Raw genomic sequence first — 14,832 nt, forward strand, 5'->3', positions numbered from 1 at the left:
GGTGGACATTTAAGTAGGGTAACATCAAGTCACAGAGAAGCAAATGAAGTGGCACCTACAGAGCCTTGGGGCGGCGGCGGGAGGGGGATGTTGGGGGGGAGACGGGGTTGAAGAAATACCTCTAAATCATTGATTCTTATGGAATCGGGATAGAAGAAAGCATTTGACAATGTCTGGAGATATTTTTGTTTGTCGCAACATGAGTGGGAGGGAGTGTGCTACTCACTTGTAGTGGGTAGAGGCCAAGGATGCTGTACACAGATCCTGTGCACGAGGATCCCATGCACAGAACAGTCAGCACGACAAAGAATTATCCTGTCCAAGTGTCAGTAGTGCTGATGGGTGAAAAACCTTGCAGTAAATCAAGCTGCAAAGATTGAGTAGGATGATGTTTAATGAGGCCCCCACAAAAAAGAGCAGTTTTTGTAAATATCTGAAGTTAGTTAAGATACCACAGCTAGAAACAGAATGAATTAATATGGCTGGAGCTCAGCTTTTGAATGGGAATGAATTAGGTTAGAGCAGTAAGCCTCACTAGTAGGGTCCCGATCCACATGCCTCAGAAAGCCATGTTGAGAAAATTGGAATGTCTTCTCCTTGGCTTTTTGGAAACTGATGGAGAGTGATTTTACTGTAGGCAAACCCTGAAGAACACTGGGGTAAATTCACTGACAGGTAAACAGTTTATACAGCTCTGGTACTTTGTAACTAGTAACAAAGCTGTTTATCAGTAGATACCATGTTAAAGCACTGTGACTGAGAACAGCCATTCTATCATATCAGAACTCCTCTTGGTTACCCATCTACTGAGGATTATTCATGAGGCTGTGGAAGGGAGGTCCTTGTCAATTGAGGATAATTGGCACCGAAAGGGCATTAATGTTCACCCGTGTAAATTAGGGACAAAAATTTTATAGTAGCTAGTGAGGGGACTTGATGGGAGCTTTGTCTTGAGTGGTCCTCAAGACCACTCCCAGGGTTGATGACTTTCTGGGAATCACAGAACTCAGAAAGCTCTTAGACTCACTGTTACCATTTACTACAGTGAGAGAATATAGATTAAAGCTAGCTAAGAGAAAAGGCAGATGGGTGAAGTCTAGGAGAAACCACGCGTAGGTCAGACTGTATATTGTGGCCCAAAGTCTCAGGCATACAAAACACTCTTTATCAGGCAGGGTATTCCAGGAATTTAGGGGTTATCTCCCAGAAGCTGGTAAAGGGTTAATTCTCCTTTCATTGAAGGTACAGGGTTTGAACAACCCTAGCCTGCTGAATTAACCTTTTACTGCATGGGCTTTTTTGTCTGTTTTCTTTAAGGTTTAAGGAAATTATGTTTTATTCCTGATTTAGTATGATTTTTTAAAAATTATGATAAAATTTACCATTTTGAGTATACAATTCAGTGGTATTGAGTATATTCATATCGGATATTGTTATGCAGTCAAATCACCACTGTTCATCTCTAGAACTTTCTTATCTGAAATTGAAATTAAATTAAATTGAATTATATGTACCTATTAAATGGTTACTCCCCATTTGAGTCTCCCTCAGCCCCAGGTTAAAGCTATTCAACTTCCAGTCTCTTTGAATTTGATTGTTTCAGATAACTCATATAAGTGGAATTATATAGTATTGGTCCTTTTGTGACTGACTTATTTCGCTTAGCATAGTATCTTTAAGGTTCATCCATGTTGTAGTATGTATTTAGAATTTCTTTCCGTGTTTCAGCATTTAATTAGAACCTTTCCTTTTTAACATTTTTTTTCATTTTTAGTAAATCAAGAGTCATTTTTTTTTTAACATTTATTATATAAGCTTCAACTTGGGGGGAAAAACCCTAAATTAATAATAGGGTTTTTTTTTTTAATCTTGTATGTAACAAAATTTATATAATTGAAGCTCTGTGCTAATCCTTAGAATGAACAAGTAGCTGGAATGATCATTTGAGGGGTATGCTTTTCTGACAAAATTATATAAGAGCATAATACAATGTGCTTCACCAGTTTCATCTCACTGAGCCAGGTCAGGAAAAAGGGATATTTTTGTAGAAATGTCCTTGGTTTCTTCAGTTTCCCTAAGGGCCTCTCTTAGTACCAGAAGATTTAATTCACTCTTTTTTTGAAATATCTACTGTATCGTCTTTGAGAATTCTCCATATTTGCTAACTGGTCTAAGTCTGCCAGACATTAATTTGTAAAAATGGTTTTGCATATGATTAAAGCAGTTCTCCAGCATTTTTCAGCAACTTGCTCAAATCATGCATTTTTGGAAAAGTTTGTAATTTCAGTTTACATTCATCCTGCTTTTATGTGGGCTTCCCTCGTGGCTCAGATAGTAAAGAATCTGCCTGCGATGTGGGAGACCTGGGTTCGATCCCTTGGTTGGGAAGATCCCCTGGAGAAGGGAGTGGCTACCCATTCCAGTATTCCTGCCTGGAGAATTCCACGGACAGAGCAGCCATGGCAGGCTACAGTCCGTGGGGCTGCCGTCCACGGCGCTGCGAAGAGTTAGACGTCACTGAGCAACTAGCACTTTCACTCTTTGGGCTCTCGTGGTCAGGTATTTGCTGTGTCCAAAAAGGAGAGAGTGACGTAAGGAGGTTCCCAGAAGTAGACTCTAGTATTTAGAGAGAGAGTGAGGACTGGTCAGCTCATGAGGAGTATTTGTGTTATGACAACTTTTGCTTCTCTTCACAGGCTCAGGATTATAGGGTCATGGTTAATGGAGCTGGATAATGAGGACTCTTGTACTTCGTGAGAATAGTGAATGAATGCTCAATAATTTGTTAGAGAATTTAGCTCATTGATTCACTCAGGGCCCAAAGTAAGTGAATGCTCCTCACAGAAATCCCACAGAATGTGTTTCTTTAAGTTGTCATACTTTAAAAAGTTTGGCAGAATGACAGAGGCTTTTGGTTTTAAGCCTTCACAAGTTTCCCAGTCTCTAATGCCTTGTCTGCTCGCACTGTGTTCAAAGTACTTGGTGTTTATAGACCTAAAGTACATGTGAGTATAGAAACAGAACCCAGCCTATGGGCACCAACTCTGTGTCAGCCAGAGTCATCACATGAAGCAGTCACTCTCAGCCTGAGAAGTCTGTAATCAGAAATCACCCCCTGCATCCTCATGAAACAGTGCTGCTTAATGTTCTCATATGTTAAAATGTGGAGATGATTACCAAAACATTGTCAGCATGGGTGAGTTGGCGAGAGCTAATTTTGAAACAAGGAAAGGCTCCCTTCTCTAGCACCTGGGGGTTATGGAGAAATGGCTGCGGCTGTGAAAGTGCAAGGGAGGAGCTCTCTCTTACTAAATGATGCAAGAGCTCAAGTTGGCCTCAAGCTTGAGCACCATTTGTTTGGAGCACTGCAGCACATCATCCCTTTCTGATGGGCCACGGGGTGGGGGAGCACACTGAGCCTGGTGTGGATACAGGGTCCAGGACCATCACCTGAGAGGTGGTCTAATGACAGAAATTGAGGAGTAGGGGCAGAAATGCAGGGTTGGTCAAGACAGAAATCTCTACATGTAACTTATGATGTAAAAAAGAAGAAAGATCACATGTATAGTTAAGTAAATACTTGATAAAATCCAACATCCTTTAATTAAGAAACGGAGCACACATTTTTCACATAGTTTAAAAGCTTACTAGGAACAAACATTTAACATGATAATTTGTTAACCTGGCCATAAAATTAAGAATCAGAAAATACTTTTGAAATGTAAGGGTAACAAAGAGGGATTTGTCTTCCCAAATATAAGAACATTTTCAGCTCCTGGGATTTTAAATGATTCAGTATTGTCAAACAGATACATAGATCAGTGAATCAGAATATAAACTGTAGAAATATATTTGAAAGCAAGGAAATTTTTGTGCTTTTGCAAAGGGACCATAATTCTCAACCAAAACCTTATGAATTTTTAAATTCCTTTTTATTTCTTAGGGAAATGGTCTCTTTCTCTGAGTATTTACACAGATGAAGGCTATGGTCTTAAATTGGAGGATTTAGTCCTATTACCAGTGCCTTGAAATTCAAGTCCTCTTGATACCTTTTAAACCTTTTTCAGAGTTTCTAAAATATTTAGCTTTATGAACAAAAATAGGTTACTCACATTCTCAATTCCTGTCACTTACTCACCAGCTCATCTGAAACAATTATTACCCTTTCAGTACTCACCATCTTCTTTCTTAAAAATGGGAGTCAGAGTGGAGGGACTATTAATAAGATATATATAGTAGTTTCAAAATCTCATTCCCAGGAGCAAATATTTCACAGTAATAAGAAAGACCTGTCCTGCCTTCATGAGAATCAGTTAAGATATAAGAACTAATTTATGTATTATATAGCTATATATATAGCTGTATATTATGTAATTATATCTACATTTATTAAATAACTTATTACCACATTTTAAATGTTTAAGATTTATCCACTGTGCATAAAGAAAATACATCTTTGTCTGAATGTTTCATCTTTTATTACAAGCTTTAGAAGTGTAGCAGTAATATAAACTAGAAGCTTTGTAAAATCTAGTAATTTTGGAAACAAGTGGCCAGAGGTGAGGTTTGAACCAGAGAATTGAACCAGGCGTGGAGGTTCCTCTGCATAGAAATCAGTTCAGTTCAGTCGCTCAGTCGTGTCAGACTCTTTGCAGCCCCATGGACTGTACAGCACACCAGGCTTCCCTGTCCTTCACTATCTCCTGGAGCTTGCTCAAACTCATGCCCATTGAGTCGGTGATACCATCCAACCATCTCATCCTCTCTCATTCTCTTCTCCTCCTGCCCTCGATCTTTCCCAGCATCAGGGTCTTTTCCAGTGAGTCAGCTCTTTGCGACAGGTGACCAAAGTATTGGAGTTTCAGCGTCAACATCAGTCCTTCCAATGAATATTCAGGACTGATTTCCTTTAGGATGGACTGGTTTGATCTTCTTGTAGTCCCAGGGACTCTCAAGAGCCTTCTCCAACACCACAGTTCAAAAGCATTGATTATTTGGCACTTAGCCTTCTTTGTGGTCCAACTCTCATATCCCTACATGACTAATGGAAAAACTTTGATTAGACAGACCTTTGTTGGCAAAATGATATCTTTACTGTGCTGTCTAGGTTTGTCATCGCTTTCTTTCAGGGAGAGAGTGTCTTTTAATTTCATGACTTCAGTCATCGTCCACAGTGATTTTGGAACTCAAGAAAATAAAGTCTATCACTGTTCGCATTTTTTCCTGCATAGAGATGTGAAGAACGTATTGGAGTCAAAGGAAACTTATAGGGTTTGGACTTCATCTAGTGAGGAGATGATGATGCCATTTATCGAAGTATTAATTTGGATATTCATTGTCAGGGTATGTACCTGATAACCAGATTTATAGGGGTGGATGAGAGCATCATCTGGTAAGTGAGTAATATGAGAAGAATGCTAGAACCACTGATAAATTATAATTTTAAAAGTAAAAAAAAAAGATGATGAATCACAGCAAAGAAAACTGAGAAAGTAACAAGGCAGTATCATGGAATCCAAGGAAAATTAAGAGTTTCTAGTAAGGCGAAGAACAGCTCTGAGAGCCACTGAGAAGCTAAATGAAGAGAACCTAGGAGTGACAGGTGAGGCTGTTGACATGAAGGTCACTGGTGACCTTGGTCAGAGCAGTTCCAGTGGACAGTAGGGTAGCATGTTCTTGCACATTGTTCTCTGAAATCTGGTATCAGCCTTGCTTTACCTCACTTACCAAGATGGGGCTGTATTTTCAGCTTCTAGGACAGATTCTTCATGATTAGACCTTTATGTCCTGGAAAATTCCATCAGGAGAATAAGGCTGTATGTATTTAAAGACAGCTTTAGAATTGTTAACATCAGTCACTTGGAGGTAGAATTTCAGTTTTCTATTTACTCTGCTGCTTTGAGTGGGCTGTAAAGCCTGAATCATCTTGTCAAATCATATTCATTGATGGGAAAGCCGCTTTAAAAATGTCACTGAGTAGCACTAACTAGTCAACACAGGGAACATTTTGAATGAATGGAATGCCATTGTAACTATAATTAGTTTTAATTCTTTTCTAATAGTAGTAGACACTTAGTATAAACTTCAGAAATTAAAATCATGAATAATTGAGAGTTAACAAGAACTTGGAGGTTTTTAATGGGTAAGTATTTTAGATAGATTAATATTTTTAAAGCATTTTTATATACTATCAGTACCAAATTATTGACTAAGATTAAGGTATTTGTTTTTCATAAGAGTAGACATTTTATTTAAAATTATTTTAAAATTACTTATTTTCCTGGTAAAGGCATAACTGGATTGTATGATGTAAATGTGTATTTTAAGTTAGGACTTAAAACTAGATGAGTCAAAGAGATGGTAAACAGCATTTGTTAGGAGGAAGTAGGTGAACTATGGTGGAATGGGTTGGGTAAGAACTACTTCACATTGCTGCGTCTGTTATCCTGACCCTCTGTGGTGTGCTCGGATGTGGCGGGGTAGTTGCTAAGGCTGGTTTTATAAGGGGGCATTTCAGAACCTTTCTTAGGCCCTTTGCTTATGCTTATCCTTCTGCCTGGCAATCTCTTCTTTCCTTTTGCCCCTTCCCACCTTCGTCTATGAATTCCTACTAATCCTTCAGCTGTTAGTTTAAAACCCACTTTCTCAGGGAAGCTTTCTATGATCTCCCAGAATAGAAGAAGTTTCTCTGGTTTTATTCTTTCTTAGCACTCAATATATATGTCTTTGCAAAATTTTTATCAAAACTGCAACAAAAATATTTCATGTATTATTAGTTGTTTGTCCCCTCCCACCCTGCCACCCTGAGCTTTGTATAGTGTATGACTGTCTTGCTCACTAGTATTCCTAGTGCCTGGTGGCCTAAGGTCAATCAGTATTGGTATGTGAAGGGAAGTCCAGAAGATTGCTCTTTAGAAACCCTGGAACTGAAATTTTAAGGTAGCTGCAGAATAAGTCCTGTATCTAGTCTAAGGACCTATTTGCTTGACTCCCAGGGATGTCAGGGAAACTGAGCCTTGTTCTGTTTTGCTGCTCTGAATTTAGGAGTGAACTTTGATGTTAATCTGAGGAGTCTGAGAAAGTTAAATGAGGACTTCATTCTTGACTGAGCATACCATACCGTAGTGTTTTTTTTTTGGATCTCATTCTTCCGTGAGTGTATGGTGCTATATCTCATGTTCTTTGTGCAATATTCAGACCACCGAAATGGGGGGGAAAGCCCCTAATTTCAGTTAAACAGTTGTCAAGTAATTGTTCTGAGTGTTTTATAGTATGAAAAGTTTAATCCTCATAATAACAGTATGAAATTGGTGGTGTTCTTTTTTCTTTGGCCATGCTGTGAGGCATGTGGGATCTTAGTTCCCCAACTAGTGGTCAAACCCACGCCCTCTGCAGTGGAAGCACAGAGTCTTAACCACTGGACCACCAGGGAAGTCCCTGAGGTTGGTGCTATTCTTACTGTCATTTTACAGATTAGGTAACTGAGGTGCAGAGAAGTGAAGTAACTTGCCCAAGGTCAGTAGCTAGCAAGTGGTAGAGTCACCATGTAAACTCAGGCATCTGGCAGTGGAGTGCCTGCTCTTAACCCCTGTGCTATCCCAGCCCACATGAGATGGCTTTCGTACACTTCCAGAATAGTCTATGTACACAACTACTTTGAGTTGGTGTTTTTTTGTTTTTTGTATGTAAGATTGGTTTTGGAGGAGGGTAGTTGAATTCTAGAAAGTTTGATGTGACCTTCACTTAACCAGACTTATCCACAACTTCTACCAGTGAGGCGCTTTTTGGGAGACTCAGAAGTCCCTTTATCTGCATCAGTCACTGGAGAATGTTGCTGATTCTTTGCTTTGCACCTGAGTGACCTCAACTTCCTTTTGTATCTGTCTTCCTATAATCCTTATTTTGATTTACTGCATCTCATCTCTCAGGTAATCTCAACATTGACACGTGTCAGATGGTGTTTCTGCAGTCTCAGTTTAAGGTCATACATTTAATTCCCTTTCATCTTGAGTTCCTGTATAAAGAAATAGAAACAGGAGGGGGAATGTGCACTACTGAGATAAAGGAAAATTAGCCGTCAATTGCCAAGGTAACGGTTCCCCCACCTTTTCCCCCAGCACCATGATCAAATTTAAGTAAATCCCTAAATGAACTCAAAATCCTTGAGTTCAGAGTTCACCAGGCTATTGCTAATGTCATTTTGTATGTCCAGTTTTTATCCTCTGTATTATGATTGTGGAAAATGTTCATAGATACTTTGCATCATTCCTTTTATCCATCTTTTGATACTGATCTATATGTATAAAGGACAGAAATGGTATGGACCTAACAGAAGCAGAAGATATTAAGAGGAGGTGGCAAGAATATACAGAACTATACAAAAAAGATCTTCATGACCCAGATAATCACGATGGTGTGATTACTCACCTAGAGCCAGACATCCTGGAATGAGAAGTCAAATGGGCCTTGGGAAGCATCACTACAAACAAAGCTAGTGGAGGTGATGGAATTCCAGTTGAGCTATTTCAAATCCTGAAAGATGATGCTGTGAAAGTGCTGCACTCAATATGCCAGCAAATTTGGAAAACTCAGCTGTGGCCACAGGACTGGAAAAGGTCAGTTTTCATTCCAGTCCCAAAGAAAGGCAATGCCAAGGAATGCGCAAACTACTGCACAATTGCACTCATCTCACACGCTAGCAAAGTAATGCTCAAAATTCTCCAAGCCAGACTTCAACAGTACGTGAACTATGAACTTCCAGATGTTCAAGCTGGTTTTAGAAAAGGCAGAGGAGCCAGAGATCAAATTGCCAACATCCATTGGATCATCAAAAAAGCAAGAGTTCCAGAAAAACATCTACTTCTGCTTTATTGACTGCCAGAGCGTTTGACTGTGTGGATCACAACAAACTGGAAAATTCTGAAAGAGATGAGAATACCAGATCACCTGACCTGCCTCTTGAGAAATCTGTGTGCAGATCAGGAAGCAACAGTTAGAACTGGACATGGAACAACAGACGGGATCCAAATAGGAAAAGGAGTATGTCAAGGCTGTATATTGTCACCCTGCTTATTTAACTTATAATGCAGAGTATATCATGAGAAACGCTGGGCTGGAGGAAGCACAAGCTGGAATCAAGATTGCCAGGAGAAATATCAATAACCTCAGATATACAGATGACACCACCCTTAATGGCAGAAAGCAGAGAACTAAAGAGCCTCTTGATGAAAGTGAAAGAGGAGAGTGAAAAAGTTGGCTTAAAGCTCAACATTCAGAAAACTAGGACCATGACATCCAATCCCATCACTTCATGGCAAATAGATGGGGAAGTGTTGACTTTTTTGGGGGGGCTCCAAAATCACTACAGATGATGACTGCAGCCATGAAATTAAAAGATGCTTGCTCCTTGGAGGAAAAGTTATGACCAACCTAGATAGCTTATTGAAAAGCAGGGACATTACTTTGTCGACAAAGGTCCGTCTAGTCAAGGCTATGGTTTTTTCAGTAGTCATGTATGGATGTGAGAGTTGGACTATAAAGAAAGCTGAGTGCAGAATTGATTCTTTTGAACTGTGGTGTTGGAGAAGACTCTTGAGAGTCCCTTGGACTGCAAGGATATCCAACCAGTCCATCCTAAAGGAAATCAGTGCTGAATAGTCATTGGAAGGACTGATGCTGAAGCTGAAACTCCAATACTTTGGCTATCTGATGTGAAGAACTGACTCATTTGAAAAGACCCTGATGCTGGGAAAGATTGAAGGCGAGAAGAGAAGGGGATGACAGGATGAGATGGTTGGATGGCATCATGGACTCAATGGACATGGGTTTGAGTAAACTCTGGGAGTTGGTGATGGACAGGGAGGCTTGGTGTGCTGCAGTCCATGGGGTTGCAAAGAGTCAGACACAACTGAGCGACTGAACTGAACTATATGTATATTCAGTTGCTTGTTTGATACCTCCCTTTGGATGTTTTAAAGGCACCTCAAAGTAACATGGCATAAACCAAACTTTTTCTCAGTGGCCAAGTCATAATCTCTAAGTTCTTCCTTCCTTCTGCCTCCCAAATCTAATCTTTCATCTTCTGCGTCTTAACTTGGTTTTCAAATCTGTCATTCTTGTAAAATCTGTCCTACCACCATCCCAGGTGGGTTACCGTTATATCTTACCTGAATTATTTCATTCTCTCGCCTATCTGGATCCTTGTCTCCAACTTGGCCCACTTCCAACAATTACCAGAATGATGATTCTAAAGTCACTTTCTTTTTTATAATCATAGAATACTTTTTTTTATTATCTCTATAATAAAGCCCAAAGGATTTTTTTTTTAACATAGTCTAGAAAATCTTCTTGAACTGGTCCTTATCTGCCTTTTCAGATGCATCTTACACATTCTTCACTCCTTGTGAATCCCTCCTTACATTCTTCTGTTCAGCCGTACTGAACAACTTCCATTTTTTCAAACGTTGTTCTCTATGTTTTCTGAATTTTCAAATGGGACACTTTCCCTGCCTCTCACCCCACTAACCTCTATGCATCCCTCAGTATGCAGCTTGCACATCACTAGGTAACTTTTCTTGACTCACCTTGGTCCAGATTAGATGCCCATGCTTGTGTTCCTGTGACACCACGTTTTGTCTCTTTGTAGCACTTACTACGCTTGATTGCAGTTTCTTGTTTTATCGTTTTGCTGTCCTCTGGACTAAGCTCTGTGATGATGTAAACTGTGTGTCTTTGTCACCCTTCTCTTTGCAGGAAGCAGCCAGTGCTTCACAATGCTTAATCCATATTTGTTTAAAGTATGGATGACAGGTGACATTTTTACATTTGACTCAAAGAAGTAAGTTCAGTGAACAGTGAATCTCTCTGAGGGCAGAATTTTATTCTCTCAACCCAAGAAACCTGACTAAAATGACTTTAAAAGTCAACTGAAATGGTTTTCAATTTTCAAATTACCTTAACTGGTGTTGCAAAGTCAGATAAAGCATATACTCTTCATAGAAAGGCATACTTGTCTACCTGGGAGATAAATTGGGAGATTTTTATGTGTAAGTTGCATAGATTGTTCATGTTATGCTATTAATATCAGTGATTCCTGAATCTTATTACTTTTTAAAGGAAATTGAACAAATCATCACCTCTAACCTATACATTTGCTCTTCCTCTTCTGGTATTTGTCTGGATTGAGAACAGATCTATTCTGGCTGGCTCTCAGAATAGAAACCTGGAAATTATTCTAGCCTCTTTTTTCACCCTTGTTCCTCAAAAGCAGTTCATCCCCAGTTGCTGCCTGTTACCTTCTAACAGATCTGTACTCTCTTTCTCTCTTTTTTTTTTCCATTTATTTTTATTAGTTGGAGGCTAATTACTTTACAGTATTGTAGTGGTTTTTGTCATACATTGACATGAATCAGCCATGGATTTACATGTATTCACCATCCCGATCCCCCCTCCCACCTCCCTCTCCACCCGATCCCTCTGGGTCTTCCCAGTGCCCCAGCCCTGAGCACTTGTCTCAGGCATCCACCCTGGGCTGGTGATCTGTTTCACCCTTGATAATATACATGTTTCGATGCTGTTCTCTCAAAACATCCCACCCTCGCCTTCTCCCACAGAGTCCAAAAGTCTGTTCTGTACATCTGTGTCTCTTTTTCTGTTTTGCATATAGGGTTATCGTTACCATCTTTCTAAATTCCATATATATGCGTTAGTATACTGTATTGGTCTTTATCTTTCTGGCTTACTTCACTCTGTATTTCTCTTTGTTTTTAATTCCTTAAGCCTCTGGTCTAGACTTCTAAAATAGCCTCTTTTGCCCCTTGCTACCTTTTAATCTACCTCAAAAATGATCTTTATACAAGTTTGGCCCTTGCATTTTTTTCTGGTTTAGGCCCTTCACAAGGTAAACTCTCAAGCTCTTTGATCATCATGCTTTTGCCCCTGCATTATTCTGCAGTTTAATCTTTTTCCATTGTTTCCATCTTACATGTCAGAAGCCAGTAATAACTGAATCCTTATCGCTGCCTAAAATCACCATACTGTTTCAAGTCACTGTGCCTGTGTGTAGAGTCTCTTTCAGGAAGCAGGTCCTGACTTCCTTTGCATTCCTCAGCCAAGAAGTAGAATCAATTATTATCCCCATACTTGAAACATTTACTTACATTATATCAGAGTCTATTAATTAATTGACTTACATAGTGTACTATTAAACTCTGAACTTCTAGAAGTTAGGAACACTAGTTTTGTCTACTTTTTTTTTGGAATGCTTCACACAATGTGCATTAGTTTCCTAGGGCTGCCTAGCAAAGTACCACAAACTGGGTGGCATAAAAGAAAACAGACGTTTGTTGTCCCACAGTTCTGGAGGCTAGAAGTCCCAAACTGAGATGTTGGCAGGACCACGTCCCTTTTGAAAACTGCAGGGAATCTTTCCTCTTCCAGCTTCTTTCTGGTGGTTTGCTGGCAATTTTTGGTATTCCTTGGCTTGCTGCTGCGTAACACCAGTCTCTGCCTTCATTGTCTCATGGCTTTCTCCATATGTGTCTGTCTTTCTTATAAGGACACCAGTCATGTCAGATTAGGGGACTACCCTATCTCTCTATGACCTCGTCGAAACTTAACTGTCTACATCTGCAATGACCCTGTTTCCAAGTAAGATGATTCTGAGGTAGTGAGAGTTAGGACTAAAATATATATTTGAAGGGGATACAGCTTACTCTAGTGTTTAGCTTATAATAAGTATTCAGTAGATATGTACTGAATTGAAATGTAAATGAAATATATGTTATACATTCATGGTATATAATTAAAATATTTTTAGTGTGATTTTCAAACTTACTATGTACAAAGTATCTTTTAGATTTATCTATTTCCAGAAATTACATAATAGTCACATGGTACTTGTGACATTTGAAAATTAATAAATATACTATATTAAAAGTAAAAGCAAGTATTATATTTTCTGAATTCTTTATTTTTAAGTCCACTATTAATGTCTGTACTAATTTATATAATTTACATATAAAAGTTTTTCAAACAGTAGATGTATTTTAAATTTGGGAAGCACATTGTAGGCTTCAGTAGCAATAAATACCCTGTCTATATCCTTTACTCTGTTTTTTTAAGTTGTACCTCCTTTCTGCACACTATTGTACATTAATGTTGTAGCTTTTTTCTTCAGATTTTTTTTGTAAAATCTCTGTTGTTTTAGTAGTTTTCCATATTTAACATGTATAATAAATTGTATCCTTTAATGGGAATATGGAGAAATTAAGCTTATGTGATCTACTTCTTAGGTTCTAAGAGTCCTAGTTAGTGGGCAAGTGAAATAGAAAGCTGTGTCATCCTCAGTAAGTAAGGAAACACAGACTAACCTTATTTCTGTTTTTTATTTTTAAAGAGCCAGTACTTCCCATTTTTTGTTTTATTTTCTTTTATTTCTGGGTTTTTAAATCACTGATCTGTTAGTTTAGTGAGACATCATCAGAGCTTTTTAGACCATACCCAAGTTTCCTTTGCATTGAATGTTACTCAGGGGAACTCGTGGAAGAAGTAACTGTGTTAAGTGTGTTTAAGTTTAATGGATCTCTTCTCCATCCCTGCTAAGGCCTAATAGTTACATAGTTAATAGGTTGATTTTTTTTTTTTTAATGGATATCCAATTGATCCAACACCATTTGTTGGAAAGATTTTCGTTTCCTACTGAATTATCTTTACAGTTTTTTCAAAAATCAATTGACCAAATATGTGTGGGTCTGTTTTTAGATATTTACTCTGTTCCATTGATGTATGTGTCTATTCTCTTGTCATTACCCCTATGATCTTGATTACTGAGCTGGAAATTTTAAGTGTTGAAATCAGGTAGAGTGAGTCTTCCGACTTTATTCTTATTTTAGAATTTTGCTTATTCTAAGTTATTTGTATTTCCATATAAATTTTAGAATCAACTTGTCATTTTCTACTTGAAATGTCAGGTAGAATTTTCTTTGGGATTCCACTGAATATATAGATCAGTTCAGGATTGATCTTGAATTGATCCTAGGACTATTGAATCTCCCAACCTACAAATATGGTATATACCTCTATTTATTTAGGTCATGTTTAATTTCTCTCAGTAGTGTTTTGTCGTTTTCAGTATAGAAGCTTGGATTTATTCCTGAGTATTTAATATATTGGCTTCCCAGGTGGCTCACTGGTAAAGAATCTGCCTGCAACACAGGAGACTCGGGTTCAGTCCCTGGGTTGAGAAGATCCTCCAGAGAAGGAAATGGCGACCTACTCCAGTATTCTTGCCTGAGAAATCCCATGGATGGAGGCGCCTGGTAGACTACAGTTAATGGAGTTGCATGAGTTGGACTTACTGACTAGCGACTTAGGAACTAAACTACCACCACATTTGTTGGTATTGAAATAACAAATCCTTTGAAAGGTTCAGTACCTCATAAAGAGAAAGACTGCAACAACTGTGGGGCGATTGTTGTAACCAAAGTCAGGTGAAAGCCAACTAGATATTCACAGTATTTGACTGGTAGCCCACTTTGTCAGGCTTTGGAAAAGTGACATAATTTTTTACACCTTTTTTTCCCTTTTTGTTTGAACAATGCCTTTTTGTTTGAACAAAAAGCTTTGTCCAAACTTTTGAAAAAAATATTTTCATAAATCTTCTTTATACCTAGTGCTGGTTTATTTTTTTTATCATAATGTTACTTAAATATGTTTATACATAAAATGCATGCTTATAGTTCTGATAAAGCTATAAATCAGAAAAGACATACAAATTCAACTAAGTAAAACTATAAAACTAACATAGGCTCAAATTAACAACATTAATGTGCT

The 14,832-nt window shown here is 38.4% G+C and overlaps 1 protein-coding gene across 10 annotated transcripts in view; it reads left to right on the top strand.

Annotated features, from left to right (window-relative positions):
• The window catches only part of KIAA1958 (KIAA1958 ortholog), a 120,413-nt gene that overhangs the window by 38,092 nt on the left and 67,489 nt on the right, over positions 1 to 14,832 (top strand). Inside the window, exon 1 of one of the 10 annotated variants that reach the window (XM_043453367.1) lies at positions 5,574 to 5,602. The exons of 8 other annotated variants lie outside the window; for them this stretch is intronic. The gene's annotated coding sequence lies outside the window, so the exon portion shown is untranslated. Of the gene's footprint in view, positions 1 to 5,573; positions 5,603 to 14,297; positions 14,319 to 14,832 lie in introns of those variants that run through there. One more of the 10 variants, XM_043453368.1, reaches the window with a different exon arrangement.

This window comes from Cervus canadensis, chromosome 30 (genome assembly GCF_019320065.1).
Source record: "Cervus canadensis isolate Bull #8, Minnesota chromosome 30, ASM1932006v1, whole genome shotgun sequence".
Taxonomy (NCBI): domain Eukaryota; kingdom Metazoa; phylum Chordata; class Mammalia; order Artiodactyla; family Cervidae; genus Cervus; species Cervus canadensis.